This window comes from Crocuta crocuta, unplaced genomic scaffold (assembly GCF_008692635.1).
Source record: "Crocuta crocuta isolate KB4526 unplaced genomic scaffold, BGI_CrCroc_1.0 scaffold127, whole genome shotgun sequence".
Lineage (NCBI taxonomy): Eukaryota > Metazoa > Chordata > Mammalia > Carnivora > Hyaenidae > Crocuta > Crocuta crocuta.
The window spans coordinates 12264267-12284368 of NW_027532008.1; the positions used below are offsets into that span (position 1 = coordinate 12264267).

Sequence of the window (20102 nt, forward strand, 5' to 3'; positions counted from 1 at the left end):
ACTGGCAGCCTCACGAGGTAGGGAACAGGTCCAACTTTGTTCATGATGACATCCCAGCACCTGGAATAGCGTCTGGCACATAGTAGGTGCTCATAAATAACTTGTGGAAGGGATGCATGAATGAGGGGTAATCTCAGCAGATGGAGGATTCTTTCCTTCCTCTCCCTCCCTCCCTGTCTTTCTTCCTTCCGGAAACTTTCTGTGTGGGTGCCTGGGTTACAAGGCGAGTGAGATGATTTGGCCCGGAGACCCCACTGCCCAGGGGCACGAGCCTCCTGGGCTCATCTGCCTGCGCCGGAGGAGGCCGGGCAAATCTAACCCTCAGCAGGGACACGGATGGTGGGGGGGTGACATGGAGACGGAAGGTCGTTCAAAAGCCTGCTTTGGAGACATTCTGGGGGTTCCCTGCAGCCTTGCAGCGCCTCCTTCCCACTCTGTGTCTCGCAGAGCCTATAGGAAAAGCTTGCAGGTGGGCTCCTGGGGGCTCTCAGGGGAGGGTAAGATGCTGGGAATGTCATACGAGAGGCTAGTCTTCAAACAATCCCGGGACAGTAGGATATGGGACCGGGGATGGGAGGGGAGAGAGGTGCCTCTCAAAGACGGAGGACTCTCTTCCCATAATGAGGGTGCAGGGAGGGCATTCAGATACTGGTCATCAGAGATGACGCAGAGGCAAGCCCCAGGCAGGGACTGAACTCTCTTCTGCCAGAAGCGTTTCCTCCCCGGAGTTCCGGGAGGATTTAGGCTTGTGGCAGGTGCTCACCTGGGCTCTCTGGGGACCTTGAGACTCCATTTAGGCCATGAGTGAGGGCACAGGTGAACCACACATGACAGCAGCCCACCTGCCTGCTGCACACTGCCTGTCACCTCGAGAAGACACTTACTTCTGGGTGTCCACACGGCTCACAGAGCCTTTAGTGGGAAGCCAGAGGGCAAGGCAGGGGGTACGGAGGAGGGAGTACCCAAGTCTCTTCACCCTCCCCAGCAGCTTCTGATCACACCCTCAGGCAGGGCCAGACAGATCCGAGAGCAGGAGACACCACAAAACCTCACCCAGACAGACCCCAATTGCCACAGATCCCAGGATGCCTCTCTCTGCACCTCCCTAACAAGAAAATTACTTTGGGGATTGCTTTCTTATTTTAAAAGAAGACTCTACCTATTGCATAAAAGTCAGACAAGTCAGAGGAGTAAAAAGAAAAAAGTATAAATCACCTATAAAATCACACTTTCCTTACTGTTCCTTTTATTGGATTTTTTCCTCAAACATATGACAACCCAGAATTTTCCAGAAATCAGGCAGCATTACAGAGGCTATCTTGCCTTAAAATGTTTTTTTCATTATTAAAATTTTCATTAAACTCAACAGTATTCTACGGACATGTTCCCATGTAGGCATGTACAATTTTAAACTGGTGGTTTTCATCAGAAGCACTGTAAAGCTGGATAAAATACAGATTCCTGGGCCCCATCTGGAGCCCTACTGGTGGATCTGCTGTGGGGTCTGGAAGTTTCTATATTGGAACAGCCCCCAAGATGACTGTGATTCACAGAATTTTGATCTATAGGATGCCTTTAAAAATACCCTCTCCTGGGGGTGCCTGGGTGGCTCAGTTGGTTAAGCATCTGACCTGATTTAGACTCAGGTCATGGTCTCATGGTTCGTGGGTTTGAGCCCTGCATCGGGCTCTGAGCTGACAGCAAGGACCCTGCTTAGATTCTCTCTCCCTCCCTCTCTGTCTGCCCCTGTCCTGGTCATGCTCTCTTTTCCTCTCTCTCTCTAAACATACAAACAAACATGAAAACACTTTTTAAAAATACCCTTTCCTGTAATTTTAGAAGTTGGCAGGGGGAAAAACATTTTAATTTGATATCAGGAATATTTGAAGCTTTAGCTCTTATAGGTACTGAGGATACAGATGTTTGGTTGCAAGTTATGTTTTACTGGATGTCTTTATAATCTTACCTGATAATGAACAAAGCCCAGCTCTCAATCACTGATGGTACAGGGTCTGGATCAAAACCATTACAGTAATTCAGAGCAAGTGATAGAAGGAAGGGTGTTTTTATTTAAAAAATTTGTTTTTACAATTATTCAGTTTTGAGAGACAGAGAGCATGAGCTGGGGAGGGGCAGAGAGAGAGGGAGACACAGAATCTAAAGCAGGCTCCAGGCTCCAAGCTGTCAGCACAAAACCCAATGCGGGGCTTGAACTCACAAACCACGAGATCATGACCTGAGCTGAAGTCAGACGCTTAACAGACTGAACCACCCAGGTTCCCCAGAAGAGAGGATGTTTTTAAGGGAAAGAATGTTTCTATTCATACGGGGAGGAAAAAGTATTTTTTTAAGAGAAAAACATTTCAGCTTTTAGGGAATGTCATGGTAGATTCATTTTCTCTGTCTTTCACTTTCTGTGGCACCATGTCCCGTCAATGGGACTGATGGCCAGTCCGACTGCGGGACTGAGCGCCGTCCTTGGGTAATGGAGGGCTTCAGTGACATCTGCAAGATGGACTTCTCCAGCAGGAAAAATAGACATCAGGAAGAACGGGCTTCACACACAACTGAAAGATCTTTCCCTAGAGGCACCGCAGACAGAAAGGACTTCCTGCTCAATTTTCCATTAAAGAGCAATCTGAATTGCCCAGATCAGCCTGTTTCCACAGCGGAGCATTCCAGCTGACCAAGCTGGGCTCTTTTACCCCAAACCCAAACTTGTCGAGCTGGAAAAAGAAAGGTGATTGTTTGGCAGGTTCTGAGGAGCCCTGCGGGCACCCATGACAAGCTTCCCAAAGTGCCTCAAACTGGGTTCTAACTCTATAGAGTTTGGCTTTCACAGGGAGGGGCAGAGAGAGAGGGAGACACAGAATCTGAAACAGGCTTCAGGCTCTGAGCTGTCAGCACAGAGCCCAACGTGGGGCTTGAACCCATAACCTGTGAGATCATGACCTGAGCTGAACTGATGCTTCATCCACTGTGCCACCCAGGTGCCCCTCACCTACAAGGTACTTTTCACTGAGGTTACTACTCCACAGTCTGATAGTTGCCACATTTGTCATGTTAGGAGCATGGTCAACAAACTTTTTTGGTAAAAGGCTACAGAGTAAATATTTTAGGTCATATGGTCTCTACAGTGTGTATCCCAGCTACTCAGCTCACACTGTAGGGCAAAAGCAGCCTAAGATAATATGTAAATGAATGGGCGTGGCTATGTTCCAATAAAACTTTCTTTATAGACAGTGACATTTACATGAAGTGTAATGTCTGAAATGTATGAAATATTACTCTTCTTTTGATTTTTTCCAACCATTTAAAAATATTCTTGCTTGTTGGGGTGTATAGTGGGGAGGAAAAGGGCTGGCATTGGCCTATGGGTTGGGGGGCAATGGGGGTGTAGCCTTTTCCAGGGTCAGAGCTGTCTCGAATAGGATGGGAATTCTCTCTGGGGAGACAGTGAGTGCTAAGTCACTCTGGACAAAAACCAGATCTGGAAGCCATCTCAGTTTGGGTCTTCCCTACAAAGCAGACCCTAAGACAAGGATGTAGGTACAAGTTTATTTGGGATTTGGTCCCAGGTAGCAAGAAGCAGTGAAGGGAGACAGGCAAGATAGGCTGACAAATGGGTTCATGCTGTGACGACTGGGGGTCAATACTCTGCGGCCCTCTAGTCGCCATGGAAGGACGAAGAAGGTGCAGTGTGGATATCCCAATTCCTGGATGCCATGGCCTGAGGGTGCTCCTGAGGAGCTCTCTCTCTGACCTCCGACCTTCTCCTGGTGGGTGGGTCAAGCATGCTCTGTGGCCACAGAATGTGGTCAGGAAGACCCAGGAAGTCATTGGCATAGGTGGGAACCGTCCGCACACAACCGCAGGAGAGGACAGTGGTGACCGGGGTAAGGACGGGACACTCTCTGCTCTTCAGGGAATCTCCAACCAGAAGGGCGGCTCACTAAAAGATCCTGTGCCATTCTATTGTCCTAACAGGCTGGTGATCTCACCCACTCCTCTGAACAGAGCCCAGCAATGCCTTTGTATCGTCCTTTGCCTCAGTCTGGACCTGGCTCCCCCAACCCAACCTGCACCACGTTCCCAGCCTGGCATTGGGCTTTGGGGTTCATCCTACACCTCACATCTGGCCCCACCTCCCATGGAAATGCAACTTCTCTCCAGTCTGAGCTGGAGACTCTCTGAGTTACCCTGCTCTGACCCCAGGACCCTCGGCTCCTGGACACTATCTCCGCAGCACTCCCTCCCTCCCGGGAGACAAACCCAACCCAACCTTGGCCCATTTAAGTGCCTTGAAAGGGCATGGCCCTGGGGCCAATTCTTTACTCAACACTTAATTAATCAATCACCACTTGCAATATCATATCTACCCTTTCTTCAAGTATTGACTATATGTCTAGCCTTGTGCTAAATGCCCTGTACATGCCGTCTGTCCTGCTTTTATCATTCCCACTCAGCAGACAGGATTAGACGGATCCCAAGGTCACAAGTCGGCAAATGCTAAGGCTGGGACTTGAACCCAGATCTATTCCCAGAGCCCCTGTTCTTCCCTTCAAAATCAACTCTTATGTCATATTGGATACATGGACAATAACATATATAGGTGGTTCCCAGGGGCTGGGGGAGGGGAGTTAGTGTTTCGTGGGGACAGAGTTTCAGTTTTGCAAGATGAAAAGAGGTCTGAGACGGACGGCGGTGATGGTCGCACAGTAGTGTGGGTGTAATGCCACTGCACTGCACGCTTGGAAACAGTTATGAGGGTGACTTTTGTGTTATGTGTATTGTACTGCAATAAAAACACTGGGAAAAATATAATATACATGCAGGTTATGAATCCTGATAATAAAGTAAATATCTGAGAATCAGCATCATTGGAGTGTTACCAATTGGCCTCTTCCCCTTGTTCTAAATCCCTGCTTTCCCCATTGGGGGGTGCTATCGGAAGGTTTGGGGACCATCATTCCTTTCCATATATATGTATGTTTATTTTTGAGAAAGAGAGAGAGAGACAGAGCATGCGCAGGGGAAGGGCAGAGAGAGAGGGAGACACAGAATCCGAAGCAGGCTCCAGGCTCTGAGCTGTCAGCACAGAGCCCGACATGGGGCTCGAACTCGTGAACCACAAGATCATGACCTGAGCTGAAGTCGGACACTTAACCGACTGAGCCACCCAGGTGCCCCGAACATCAATCCTTTCTTTAAAACAGATCTGATTTAATCAATGCGTGTTCTTAACAACATATTGTTTCATTCCACCTTTTGTTTTTAGCTTTCCAAAAATGGTATCACAATAAACGAAGTCTTCTGTGACTTGCTTTTTTCATTTACCCTTAACAATTCTAAGACTCCCCATTTGTTAGGTGCAGCGGTACTGCATCCATGACACGGCTTTATGCTATTCCATTCAGTGAATATATAATAATTGCTCAGATTTTTTGTTTGCTTGCTTGTTTTTGTAATTATAACCCATAAGTCCATTGTGGCAGGCTACTAGTTTTCAGAAATATTCACTACTCCTCCCTGGAGGAGGAGGGGTTATACTTTCCTCTTAACGATGGCAGCTTTGACCTTGGGATTTTCTCTGGTCAATGAAATGTGAACAGAATTGATGTGTGTCACCTCTGAGGCAAAGCTTTTAGAGTCAGCACGTGATTTGCCCTTTTCTCTTTTTCCTGCTAAGGTCTCAGACAAAGCCTGCTCCATCAGCCTGGTTCCTGGCTGTGCTGGATATGAGTGTAAGTGAGAAATATATCCTTGTTGTCGAAAGCTATGGAGAATCTGGCATCAGTTTTCACTGTGGCATAACTGATCCTATCCTGATATATCACACTCTTTCCACTGTAACCCAGTGATTTCTATTGTAGGAGTCAGACGTTGTGGCCATTTTTCTGCATGGCTAAATCGATCAGTAGTATAGAAAGCCATATTCAACAGGTTAAATGGGGTATCACCCCGTCTGGTATGCGTATTCACAGTGATTCATTCACTGTAATGAATTATACTCATTTGAAGATAATTAGCATTTGGGGGACTGATTAGCACCTCATACCTGACTTCTGGGGTTCTCTCTTTCCCTCTCTTTCCCCAAGTCTTTGAAGTGAACACTTGTGCACAGAGAGTGCAGGGGGGAGAGGGGGGCACATCTGGAGGCTCTCCATTCCTGGATTCCCAGCGCTGGAAACCCCAGCTGACACGCAGGAAGGACAAGGCACAGAGCAAGTCTGGACAGAAGCCTTTGTGTTCCAGGCTCCTGGGCGGGGAGCCTTGCAAAGCGCTACCCGGACGAGGCGAGTTCACCCGAAACCTCACAAAGGTGCTCACGTGCTGGAAGATGACAAGAATGTCCCCGGACCGGCTAATTTCCTTTTCTCATTAAAGCCACAGCAATGAGGAAGAACAAACGCAGCTGTGTTGTGCTTCCCTGTTCTCAATGATCACCCAGAGAGGCGGTCAGGAAAGAGGCTCATTTGGTGCTATTTTCATTCGGTGTCACTTTTCTTTCTTCTTCTTACTTTTCCTTTTTCTCTTTATTCCCAGTTCTATGGAGGTCCCCTTAACTATTCCCATTCATACAGTGAGCAGACTCATGCACCCACATGTACACACTGCAAGGAAACTGTAATGAGAGAGAGAGAGAGAGAGAGAGAGAGAGCATGCACTGGGCAGGGGCGATTAATCCATCCTAATGATAAAGATCATTATAGACACAAAGAAGGAAGGGAAACAGCACATTTCATTGTAATTAGGCCCAAAAGCTCATTACTGGGAGCAGGGAAGGAAAGTGATCAAGTAGTCGCACCCTGAAAAATACCTCCTCTGGATTCCGCGAGAGCATGGTGGTAAGACCTGCCATGGCAAGGCTCACGCCTCCCAAACCCGGGTTCCTTGGGGCAGTGCAGGGGGCCGGGGATCACAGCAAGGACTGTGAGTTTTTTTCCAAGAATTTAAAAAATGCTTAATGGAAATTATTATTTTTTTAATGTTTATTTATTTTGAGAGAGGATGTGTGCAGGGGCACACATGAGGGAGGGGCAGAGAGAGCGCAAGAATCCCAAGCGGGCTCGGTGCTGTGGGTGCAGAGCCTGATGCGGGGCTCGAACTCACAAATTGTGAGATCATGAGATCATGAGCTGAGCTGAAATCGAGAGTCAGATGGACTGAGCCACCCAGGTGCCCCAAGGGAAATTATTATTTTGCTTCCGATAACCCTGCACAAGAAGACAAACTAAAAATGTCAAGTTTCTTTGTTTAAGGCTGGAATTCCATCAGCTCAGTGGCCTCATTGGTTGCTGATCGCATCGTAAGCATTTCTGGGATTCGTTCCTACTGAATACAGCCGTGGGCTCTTCCCAGAGAGGCTAATGCCTCTGCACGGCTAGCATTGCTGGTGCTCCGTGGCACAAGGGGAGAATATGTTATTTAATCAATTTAGGAGAAAAAAAATCTTTCAGAACCTAGGGTTCGTGAGGAGTCAAATAATAAAAGGGATCTTTTCCAAGGAAGGGGGAAGGGGAGAGAAAGTGGGGGAATTAGCAGTTATTGGTCATTTACTAATACCCAGTGCTATACTAATTATAATACATAAATAATCTCATTTAATCCTTACAACCGCACCTGGGGAGTGGTGGGGGTGGTGGTGGTGGTGGTCGTTCATTTCTCAATTCATTTTATTTTACGTTTTTAAACATTTTATTTTCTTTTTTGAGAGACAGAGACAAAGCATGAGCAGGGAAGGGACAGAGAGAGGGAGGGAGACACAGAATCTGAAGGAGGCTCCAGGCTCTGAGCTGTCAACACAGAGCCCGATACGGGGCTCGAACCCACAACAGTGAGATCATGACCTGAGTCGAAGTCGGATGCTCAGCCAACTGAGCCACCCAGGCGCCCCTCTCAATTCATTTTAAAAGTATTTATGACCACCTACTAGGAACTATTGTTCTAAATGTTGGAAATGCAGCAGTAAACTATATAAGAAAGGAGAGAGAGAGAGAGAGAGAGAGAGGAGAGAGAGAGAAAGGAGAGAGAGAGAGGTGCACTTAGATCCCACACAATGGTTGGAGTCAGTCAGATGGAGAGGAAAGGGACAAGCGTTCTCGGCAATGAGCTCAGCAGATGCAAAGGTCTGGGGGCAGGAGCTTTGGAGGACCTGGCCTGAAGCCAGACTGGCTGGGGAGAGGTGTGCGACAGGAAGACAGGAAGGGGCACCCTTCCCCAGGCTGGACTCCTGGGTTAACCCAAGCAAGAGCTTGGTGATTACCTCATTTCCAGACTAATAAAGGAGAACTTGGAGGAAATGTTATTTGTGTTGGTTCTTGGCATCTTGTTAATGTGTTTTTGGAAAAGGCGCCCTTAGTGACTCCATACCAGTGCGTAATAGCTCCCTGGCAGGCACTTTGCCGTGCACAGTGATGTCCTGCTCTCCCTGGGCTCCTCACTGAGCACATCTTTATGCTGCGTGTTTAAACGGTGCTCAGCCTCCCTCTGCCCTCCCATGGGTGGATCTCTCCTGCTACCATTGTGTTCCCACTGTGAACCATACTTTTCCTTTAAAGGCTCTCAGCTAACACTTCCTGCTCAGTCCCGGAAGCCATTTTGGGAAAGTCAAGAGGTTGGTCTAGCCTTTGACCACACACGGTACAGATCTCTAGACCAACAGCATGGGCCTCACCTGGAATTTGCTAGGAATACCGAATCCTGGGCCTGACTCCAGAGCTCCTGAATCAGGATTTGCATTTTAGTGAGAGCCCCAGCTGACTGCCATGCACAGGGAGTTAAGAAACACTTCTCTAAATGACCTCCAAAAATGCACTCAGTTCTGGGCTTCTGTGACTCCTCAATTTGGAGAACTCGACGGTATGTATATTCAAACCAAAGCCAAACAGTCCACACTGCTGTTATACATACAATATTAAAGGCGTATTTTATTCTTGAATGCAGTGGTGCAACAGAAAGAGAGGGTTTGGTGTGGGGCGCTCTTCGGATTTTGTTAGTTACAGGCTACAAAACCCTGGGTGAATTATAATCATCTCTTTCAGGCTCGGTTTCTTTGTCTATGAAATGAGGATGTGCAGAACAGATTGGGGCTGGGGGAGCTGAGGGATGAAGAAGGGCTTTCTAATCGTAGACAGGAAGGTCAGGGGGATGTTTAACGAGTTAAGGAAAACAACTGATTTCCAGGTAGGTGGTCCACAAAGACGTGGCGTGATAATTTAAGAGTTATAGCTCAGAGTTAAAGTGGAGCCCCTAACTGTCTCTGTCAGAAACTGCTTTCTGACTCCTAACTGGGATTCTTGACCACGTGCATGTGAGGGGAACGAGCAAGCTTGGAGGCAGGGGAAGGGGAGTGCTTTTGAATCCTTTGAAATTGCATCCAACACTGTGTGCGTGTACATTCTTTTAATAAGTGACACCAGATTCTACCCTGGGGATGAAGGGGGGGGCGCACATAGAGATGCCCCTGCTCATTTTGGCTGTGTCTCAGAGCTGCGTCTTTGGAAAGGGCACAGCTTTGGGGAAGGTGCTCCAGGCACAGCCATGCCCGGTGTGTGTTTTCCTAGGGGAGGGGGTCAGTCTTCCATTAGAGTCCGAAGGAGCCCTGTGTCCCTAGACCAAAGAGCTTAAGAGCCACTGTTGGGGTTTCCAATCATGATCTAAGATCACCTTTGTAGAGAAGTGTCTAGGCTTGAATTCCAGCCCCCTACTTATTCCCTGAATGACTTTCAACAAATCTCTTTGCCTTTCTGTGCCTTGGTTTCCTCACCTGGGGATGAAAGCAGCATCCACCTGGCAGGGCTGTTGAGAGACTGAAGTGAAGTAATCCATGCAAAGTTCTTAGAGCAGCCTCTTGAAGTTCGTAGGTGCTCACTAAGTGCTGCCTAATTTTTTAAAAAGTGTTCTGTAATTGCTTTTATTTTTGCAATCATGCTGACTTGCCCTCCTGAGTGCAGGGAGACGAAAGGTTTTGGAAGAGCGAGGTTTTGATGGGTGGTGCTTTCAGGATCTGAACTCTAAATGGCACTGTGTCATTACCCTGACCCCTCAGAGTTGGTGTGTAGCGACACATCTTGCATGACTTTTACCCCGATACCTGGAGGTTTGGACTGGCAGAAGTATTAGGTCTATAAGAGTAGTCCTCATTTATCAAAGCCAACTGTGTGCCCAACCCCAAGCCAGGTACTTCCCAGGCATCATTTCACACCCTAAGAGCTTCCAAACAGGCCANGGAGTTTTTTTTTTTTTAGCATTGTTTTAATGTTTATTTTTATTTTTGAGAGAGAGAGAGAGAGGCAGAGCACAAGCAGAGGAGGGGCCAAAAGGGAGGGAGATACAGAATCCGAAGCAGGATCTAGGCTCTGAGCTGTCAGCACAGAGCCTGATGCAGGGCTTGAACCCTGAGCAGCAGGATCATGACCTGAGCCGAGGTCAGACACTTAACCAACTGAGCCACCCAGGTGCCCCAGAAGAGGAGTTTTGATTCAAATTAAGAACTGCCTCACCAAGCCACTCTTCAGAGATTTCAAATGGGCTTTTTTTTTTTTCTATAAGAACTTGAAGTTTTGCATTTAAATGTGCTCTAGCCATAACTATTCAAAATGACCCTCAAAGTCACAGTAAAAACCTGAGGTTCAGCCTTCATTACTCAACAGGAATTTGTAGAATGCCAGCTCCAATGGCAGCTTAAACTAGACCCTGAGAGAGACACACAGGAGGAGAAGAGATTAGTCCTTGCTGTGGAGGAGCTCAAAATGGGTCCAGAGGAGGAGAGGAAGTTGTTACCACTGGCAGTGGTAACAGCAGCAGCAGCAGCAGCTTAGGGTTTAGGACAATGCCTAGCACATAATCAGCAGTCAATAAACACTTGCGGATGAAGGAATAAATGAACAATGGAAGACCAAGACCAGGTGGCAAACAATGCCATGGTATTGGTGGCAAAAGGCTGGTTTCCTGCCTTCTAGTCTTTCTTGAGCCTGAAGGTTCTCAGATGATTTCTACCGCCTTCCCAAGGGGTTCTGCCCGCGTTTCACATGTATTTGCTCCCACCTATTTCTGCACTCACCAGTCGTGACAAATGTTGGGAAGTGGTTTGCTGGGGAGCTATCTGCCCGGTCACTCTGCTGGATTTTCTGGTATGACTGGAAACACCCTGCTTATCGCGGGAGAATTTATTCTTCAGAACGTTCGGCTCAACCTAGTTGAGCACAATCCGTGGAGGACTGGTCACGAGTAACTCCAAGAGCACATGGTGTTGCTAGTTAATGGGACAGAGCTGCCAGACAGTTGCCATGCTCTCTGAGGATGAGCTCCATGCCCACAGCATGACCCAGAGGCGTCGAGAGCACTGGACGTGCAGTGGTGTAATTCTTTCCCCACACGAGCCTGGGAGCTGCTCAAGGGTGAGGTTTGTCTTATCGTTCCCTCAATCTCCAGCACTAGCTAGAGCCCTGTATACATTACGCCCCACCCCCTTGAATCTGGGCTGCTGTGATTGCTCTGATCAGTGATGCACAGAAGGAGGGATGCCACGTGACTTCTAAGTTAGGTCCTGAAAGGCCTGCAGCTTCCAGTAGTTTCTCTTGGAACCCAGATGCCATGCTCTAAGACAGCCAGGTGACAAGGAGTGACCACAGGCAGGTGCTCCGATCATCATTCCCAGCTGGGCCCAGCCTTCGAGTCAAACCTGTGCCACTTCTTGAGACTACTGAAGACGCCTTCTTGGAAGCGGACTACTTGGCTCAGCAGGTCAAGCTCCCATCTTTCCAAGTCAGCTCCAGCTGAGGCTGCAGAATCGTGGAGCAGAAAGAAGCCACCCCAGCCCTGTCTGGGTTCCTGACCCACAAAATCCCTGAGCAAAATAAAATTATTAGTGTTTTATGTCACTAAATTTGGGGTGGCTTTCATGCAGCCACGGGAACTAGAATAACTCTGAAGCCGTAATGCAGGAGTCCCAGCCCCGGCGCCACTAATTATTATAGACACTTCCCAGGGAAAGCCACTGGGCCCTTGCAGGCCTCAGCTTTCTCATCTATGGAATGGGTGTCTACAGAGATTCTGCCTTGGCGGGCTGTTGCTAGCACTAAGTGGGAAAGCGTACATGAAGTGTGTAGCACATGTCTGGTGTAGACGCCTTTACAGTCCTCATTCATCAGCTCAGAAGTTTAAGGGGCATCTTCCTTTTGTCATCCCACCACCCCCCATCTTCCCCTACAACCCGAATCCCCCTGAGCATGTGAACCTCATGCAAAAGCTGGTTTAGGCCCTTCTGGGTGCTTGCCTATGGCGGTCAAGTGTCTGGACAGCCCAGGGTGGAAGCCTATCTCTACTGTTACTTGCCTTGCCATTCTTGACACGGATTTAATCTTTCTGAGCCCTTTCATCATTTACAACAAGGGGTCAGAAAGTTGTAAAGACTCATGAGATAATGCACCTAATCTACTTAATGTGGTGGCTTCCACCCGGCGCCCGTCCCATTGTGGTCACCGTCTCTGTGATAAAGGGAGGACCCTGAGTATATCTCAGACATGTCCACTCGATGGGGGAGGGGCCTGTACAGCCGTGCACATGAGATTGTATTCTCATTGTTCATTTGGGAGCCCTGTTTGTCCTCACGGCGGTGGCTCTTGGGTCCAGTTCTGTGACACAGATTTTTCCAGAGCAGGGCTTTGAGTCAGTCTGAGCCAACAAGTCCACTTTCTGCACGACTGTTGCAGCGAGAGATCCAGGCTGTTTCTGACCCTGAAGCCAGAGTAAGCGTCGCTGGCCACTGATAGGCCATGATACTGACAGATCGTATCTGGCTAGTTCCCTCTGGAAAGCTGGCACGGTGATATTTATGATGTTGATACCATCTTAGAATTTTTTTAGTCTTTTTAAAAAATTTTTAATGTTTTATTTATTTCTGAGAAAGAGAGAGAGAAAGAGAGAGAGAGAGAGAGAGCGAGAGAGAGAGAGAGAGAGGCAGAATGATCTGAGCTAGCTGTCAGCAAGAGGGAGATCCAGAATCTGAAGCAGGCTCCAGGCTCTGAGCTAGCTGTCAGCACAGAGCCGGATGCGGGGCTCGAACCCATGAACCATGAGATCATGACCTGGGCCAAAGTTGGATGCTTAACTGACTGAGCCACCCAGGCGTCCCAGAATTTTTTAGTCTTGTAAGTAATGCCAAACAGTTTACAAAGCACCAGATATAAATAATCCCATTTGACTTCTTAATCATAATCCATATAACTATTGATAAATGATTTTGTGCCGAGTATTTTCTATGGATTAGGAACTATGCTAAGGGATTTACATATATTAGTTCACTCAACAACAATCCCACACAAATGGGGTATTTACTCCATTGTTTGTCACACAGGTGAGGAAAATGACTCGGACCAGTGACCTGCCTGAGGTCGCCAGCTACTGACCTGGCTGGGGTTTGAAAAGACACCTTATGATTCCAGAGCCCAGGTGCTAATGTGATACCACACCTGTGACAGAGTCCTTCCTGCTCTTAGAGGTACATGTGGGGATTTAACGGGAGAGGAGGAGTCTCTTCATCTTCTCAGCAAAGTTGAGACACAAGAAGATTGCCTTTCAAGAAAGCCAGGACAAGGTTCCTCAGAAACATGAAGCCAGAGCCAAAAGACCACTCTGGGGGGATGAGGCCATTTCAGGCACCAGGAATCCTATCAATATCCACTGCGAATTCGCCAGTAAGTTCATTAACATTCAAGTGACCCTCCTATTCTGTCTGGAATGTGGGAGGGAAAGTGTCTCCCCAGCACCTGGGCAAATGTGGTGGCCACCAGGTAATCCAGAAAGAAGGTCCAGCACAAGGAAGGGGCTACAGCAGGTGGATGCCCAGAGTGTCTGGGGGGGAGGGGGGTTCTGTAACAGTCCAGCTGAAGCTCACATGGCTTCCTTGTATTGTTTCCTGCTGGCGGGACTTGGCTGGATTTTACCATAAAACCTGGAGTTTGGGGCTGCCCGGGTGGGTGGCTCGGTCAGTTAAGTGTCTGACTCTTGATTTTGGCTCAGGTCATGATCCCGGGGTCATGGGATCGAGCCCCGCATCCGGCTCTGCGCTGAACACAGGGTCTGCTTGAGATTCTCTCTCTCCCTCTCCTTCTGTCCCTCTCTCCCTACTGCAACCTCAAAAAAAAAAAAAATCTGGAGCTGGGAAAATTCTGCTTTGGGGAGGTCTATGGCTATCCATCTTCTGGGCCAAGCCATTCATTTGACAGAAGGGGAGACTGAGACCTGGGGAGGGGAGTTCCAGACCAAAGAGTTAGGCAGAGAATTTCTTCTAGAGCCCTTGTTCTCANTGGAGCCATGTTTAGTTGGTTGTCAAGACTCAAGGGTATCTGGTGGGTAGAGGCTGGGGGTACTGTTAATCAGCCCACAGCACACAGGAGAGCCCCAACTAGGAACTCCCTGGCCCCAAAATGTCCACAGTGCCTAGGCTGAGAAATCCTGGTCTGAATCAATGCACCCAGGTGTGTGATAAAGACCTTGAGGTGTTAGGCAGTCGGGGCGAGAATCTATCAGAAATTGTCATCCCGTTAAAAAAATTTTTTAATGCTTATTTTTGAGAGAGAAAGACAGAGTATGAGTGCGGGAGGGGCAGAGAGAGGGAGACACAGAATCTGAAGCAGGCTCCAGGCTCTGAGCTGTCAGCACAGAGCCCAATGAGGGGCTCAAACCCACGAACCATGAGATCATGTCTGAGCCGAAGTTGGACGCTCAACTGACTGAGCCACCCAGGAGCCGCTGTCATTCCATTTTAGAGAGAAGAAAGTTGAGGCAGAGAAAGAGCTTATGCACTGTGTCCTCTGTCCCACCGCCCATTTGTGCCAGAGCTGGGGCTTGAAACCAAGCCCCATCTGTAGGCTGGTTTGACTTCAAGTGCCGCTTTTTTCTCTCTCCACTTTGCTACTCTGCGTAAGAAGTCCCTCCCTCCCCCTCAATTACTGTATAATCGTTTGTTTCATGTCTACCACTCCCCATGGGCTGTGGGGTCCAGACCTGGCACAGGGCCTGGCATATATAGCAGACACAAAAACATTCGTTTAATTAATGAAAGTATTTGTAGGATATTCACGATAACTGCGAATATCAGATAATACAACAGGCTTTACTGAGCTTTTATTTCTTAAGTGCCAAGTATTGCTCTCAACTGTATTTGTTAACTTTTTTTGTTCCCAGCGGCCTCATGAAGTAGGCACTATTAGTATCCTCATGTTACAGACGAGGAAATTGAAGCACAGAGAGGGAAGGAACCTTGTCCTCGGGGGACTTGGCTAGGGAGTAAAGGAGCCAGGATTTGAACCCAAGCTTTAGAGCCTTTCCTCTAACCATGGATTGTGGTGAACCAATGCTGTGTGTTGGTCCCGCACTCCAGTTTTGGAGAACCACCACTTCCCCATCCTATGGGCTGGGCTAAATGAATTGGCTCTATCTGCTTACCTTTCAGTCCAGGACTTGGCCAATAGTTTAGGCCTATCACAGACTCTATCCTTCTGGCTACTGTGATTGGATCAGTGATGGGCATGGGATTAAAGGTGAGCCTGTCAGAGTCTTCCCTGGGACTTTTGCTGGAGGCCATCTCCGGAGCCACGTGGAAGAAGTTAACCTTGACAGGAGAGAATGGGGACAATATACAAAGGGAACAAAAGGAAGCAGAACCAGGAGACTGGGGGTGGGAGGAGAGTGTAAAAGAATTTAAGTGACTGCTGCTTAAGCTCCTGGATCCAGCCATGCCTGAAGGATCCACTCCAGTATTTTCAATGATCTGAGCCACAGCTATTGCATTTTGGGTGGGGGGATGTTAAGACAGTTTGTGTTGATTTTCTCTCACTTGAAACTTGAGGATGTTTCTGACTAGTACAAGTTGGTTTCAATGCGCCAAAAGGCCCATTTATTTTCTTTAGTTCTGATTTCAGAGTGAATGGTGTTGCAGTACCCTAAATGGTAGAGAGGGGTTTTACAAATCCAGGCATGCCTATTGGAAAAAAGGCCTGGAAGGGAATGATAACAGCTAACATGTATTACGCTCGAGGTGGCAGGCACTGCTCTAAGTGTTTTATATAGATGGCTCATTAATCCTCACAAGCACACCATTGTGGGTATGTCATCATCATTATCATCTTATTTTATGAATGGGTAGACTATAAGGGGCACAGAGAAAGTAAGAAGGGTGCTCAAGGTCACAGAGCTGGAGGGGGTGCCACCTGGGAGGCTCGGTTGGTTAGGCACCTGACTCTTAATTTCAGATCAGGTCATGATCTCACAGTTTGTGGGTTTGAGCCCCACGTCAGGTTCTGTGCTGGTGGTGCAGAGTCTGCTTGGGATTCTCTCTCTCCTGCCTGCCTCTGCCCTTCCCCTGCTCGTGTGTGTTGTCTCTCTCAAAAATAAATAAATTAAGAATAAATTTAAAAAAGGTCACAGAGCTAGGAAGTGGCAGAGTAAGACTCGAACTCAGACAGTTTCCCTCCAGACCCTCATGTCTAACTCCTCTATGACGCCACATCTGCTTCCCCTGCAAAGTCCTGCAAGGAAGTGATGGTCATAAAGAGCCCTGGATCCTCCTTGCACACCCGAGCTGTGCCTTCCCAGATACCTGCTCTTTCCCTCTCCAGCTCGCTCTATAATGAGCCCACAGCAGCCACTGTCACTGATGCCATCCTGGTGCTGCTGCATTTGTGCAGGTAATCGACACAGCAACCACAAGATCAGAAACTGGACAGGTGACAACAGAGGTGGCGATTGTGCAGATGAGATCGGGGACAGGGAACCGATAACATGGACAATTCTGTCAAGCCGCCTCCTCACCTCTGGTTTCTCGCCTCTGCCACTAGCCTCTGAGGTGCCCTAATGAGGTGAGATCCTGACATCGGTGATGATCACAACCTCACTTGGTCGCCTTCTTCCTCTTCTCAGCCAAACTGCTTCTAATCTTCCTGCTCGCTGGAGGGACAGCTCTCTCTCATCACACGGTCACCTCGCAGAGCTTGAAACAGGGCACATCAACTGTGAAATTTTGTGGGCAACACATCTTCCTGAACATCTGTTGGTGTGACAGTCACACCTGGGGTGAATCTCTTCCCTTCCAGGAAGGCAGGAAATTCTTGAGATTACATTCCAGTTGGAGCCCAGAGGCTAGGGCTGAGGGCCATAGGCAGCGGCCTGCTTGCTGGTGAATGTTTAAGAGTCAGTGGTGGAGGTGGGAGGAGCTCTGCTTTGTAGTGGCTGCCAATTTCCTTGGTGTAAACACCCTCACCATCACCAATTTCTAGCTACCAGTATGAGGCTCACCACACACTTGAGAGCTTAACCCTCAGCTATCATGAGCCTGAAACAGTGGACTCCAGAGCCCCTAGGGTAGAAAGCCCGGTCTGAGTCTCATGTCTCCCCAATTACCTGATTTTTAATATTAGAAGAGAGAGACTGCTTTATGGAAAATAGGGCTTTTAATTAAAAAAAAAAAAAAAGCAGGGGCACCTATGTGGCTCAGTCAGTTAGGCGTCTCACTTTGGCTCAGGTCATGATCTTACCGCTCAGGGTCCCGTGTCGGGCTCTGTGCTAGAAGCTCAGAGCCTGGAGCCTGCTTCGGAATTTGTGTCTTCCTCTCTTTCTGCCTCTCCCCCACTACGCTCTGTCTCTCAAAAATGAATAAACATTAAAAAAATAAAAAACAAACAACATAAACAAAAACCTAAGGACAATGTAATACAGGCTGATTGGGTACAGGCTGTACAGCGTGGATTCAGGCTCCAATGGATACAGCCTTCAGCCTTCATGCTTGCCAATGACCGATAACAAAATAAACCTTTAAAAGATAAATAGCGTTTTACATCAAATCTCCAGCTCTCCAACTACCACTTAAAAGTGTGTCTCAAAACTTTTCTTGCTCGGCTTTTAAAGTGGAAGAAGGTCACCAGAGACACCTGCTCACAGAGGTAGGTGACTCTGCAAATCTGCTCTTCCCAAAAGGCAGGGATGTTTGGCAAAGCGGCAGTTTGGCAAATGCGAGTACAAAGCCAAGTGAATCCAGAATCTCAGAGCTAGCTTTTTTTTTCCCTCTTTCTTCTCTCTCTTTCCCTTCTCAAGCCTCAAAAGAGGAAACATTCAACGGAGAGCATTATGAGTAATCAAAAAGAAGACTTATCAAAGCAGAAGATGCCAAGGTTCTAATCTTGTAATGAGCAGGGGTCACAGCAACATTTCTGGGCTAAACCCAGAGAAGTGGGGAAAATGGATGGGATGGGTCTTGACGGCCTTTGGTTCTGGCATCCAGGGTGTCAGGCAACATCTGCTTAATTGCTGGTCCAGGTGAGGGATGCTGCAGTCATTAGTCGGGTTAAACTTTCATCCACCCACCCGGTCGGCCAGCTGGCAATTCTTTGCCAACATTCCTCTGAACCGTCCAAGGTCACCAACGACCTTCATGCTGTCAAACCCAATGGTCAATTTTCCAGCCTCATCTTACAGTTAATCACTCTCTCTTCCTTGACACACTTTACTTCCGGGGCCCCTCGCTCTGCTGGTTTCTTCCTAGCTCACCGGGGGCTGCTCCTTTCCAATAGCCTTTGCTGCATCCTATTTCTCCTTCTGATCTCCAAATGTTGGAGGGCGCTGAGCTTCATCCGTAGGCCTTCTCTCTTCTCTATCTGTATACACCTGCCCGGTGACATGGCTTTAAATATCATCCCTATGCTGAAGAGTCCCAAATGTATACGACCAGCCCTGAGCTCGCTCTTGAATTCCAAATTCTTGGATGATTTAACAGACGTCTCAAACGTAACTGGCCCCAGACTGAACTCCCGATATGCCCCCACCCTGCACGTTCTCAACCACTTCCTGCCCATCTTTGTCTTAACAATGGGTAACGCCTTCCTTCCAGCGACTCAAGTTTACATCCCTGAAGCAGCCTTGACTTCTCCATTTTCTCCTACCTCGCGTCCAATCCATCAGTAAGTGCCGTTGATCCTACCTTTACCCGAGACCCTGAATCCCACACCTTGCACCTGCTCCTGTCCTGGTCCCAGACATCGTCACTCTGGTCTCGATTAGTGTCACAGCCACCTTGTTTGTTGCCTACCCTGGCTTCCCCTCCCGAGTGTCTATCTATCTTTTTTCTTTACTTTTTAAAAAAAATTTTTATTTTTGAGAGAGAGAGAGAGAGAGCACGAGCAAGAGACACAGAATCCGAAGCAGGCTCCAGGCTCTGAGCTGTCAGCACAGAGCCCAACACGGGGCTCGAACTAACGAGCTGTGAGATCATGGCCTGAGCTGAAGTCAGACTCTTAACTGACTGAGCCACCTGAGTGCCCCACCAAGTGTCTATTTTCAACACAACATCAACATACACTAGATCCCATCCCTCCTCTTCTCTAAACCCTCTGTTGGTTTTCTACTTCACTTGAAGGGAACCAAAGCCTTCCAACCACCTCAGAAAAAGCCCCGAGCTCCTTCTGCCTCATCCCTACTCACATGTCTCCGACACTCTGGTCCAGAGCACCCTAGCCTCCTCCTGCTGTCTCGTCTGATCCCTCAGGTCTCTGCAGGGCTCACGCTCTTACTTCCCTCATACTCTTCTCAAATGTCACCTTACCAGAGGCTTTCCCCCAACCACCCTGTGAACTAGCTACCCACTTTGCTCTGGGTCCCTTTTCCTGACTTCATTTTTTTCTCCATAGCACTATTTGATATTTGATATTATATTAGCCATTTGGTTTCTTGTTTAGCATTTGACTCTCCTCTTTAGAATAGGATCTTCATGAAGGCATTTCATTATTCTATGCCTAACTGCTAGAACAATGCCAAGTGCATAGTAGGGAGCAGAGGAATGAATGGATGAGTCTGTCCATCCATTCATTCATCTGTCCATCCATTCACCTGTTCATCCATTCTCTGTCTGTCTGTCCATCCATTCATCCATCCATGCAACACTTTTCTTACTGGAAACCTGTATAGGTTTGTGGCAAGGTCAGTGTATTAATCTTTCATGTATGGTAGGAGATGTCCAGAAATCAGCCTCTTTTGGGGTCTTAGGCCTCCCTGAGATCAGTAGTTACAATCATCATGAGCGTGGTCTGGACTTATTCACACAGCAT

At 48.0% G+C, this 20102-nt stretch overlaps 1 protein-coding gene across 1 annotated transcript in view; it reads right to left on the reverse strand.

The window, feature by feature from the left end:
* Positions 1–20102, reverse strand: part of KAZN (kazrin, periplakin interacting protein) — a 308786-nt gene that overhangs the window by 179676 nt on the left and 109008 nt on the right. The gene's annotated exons all lie outside the window — the stretch shown is intronic.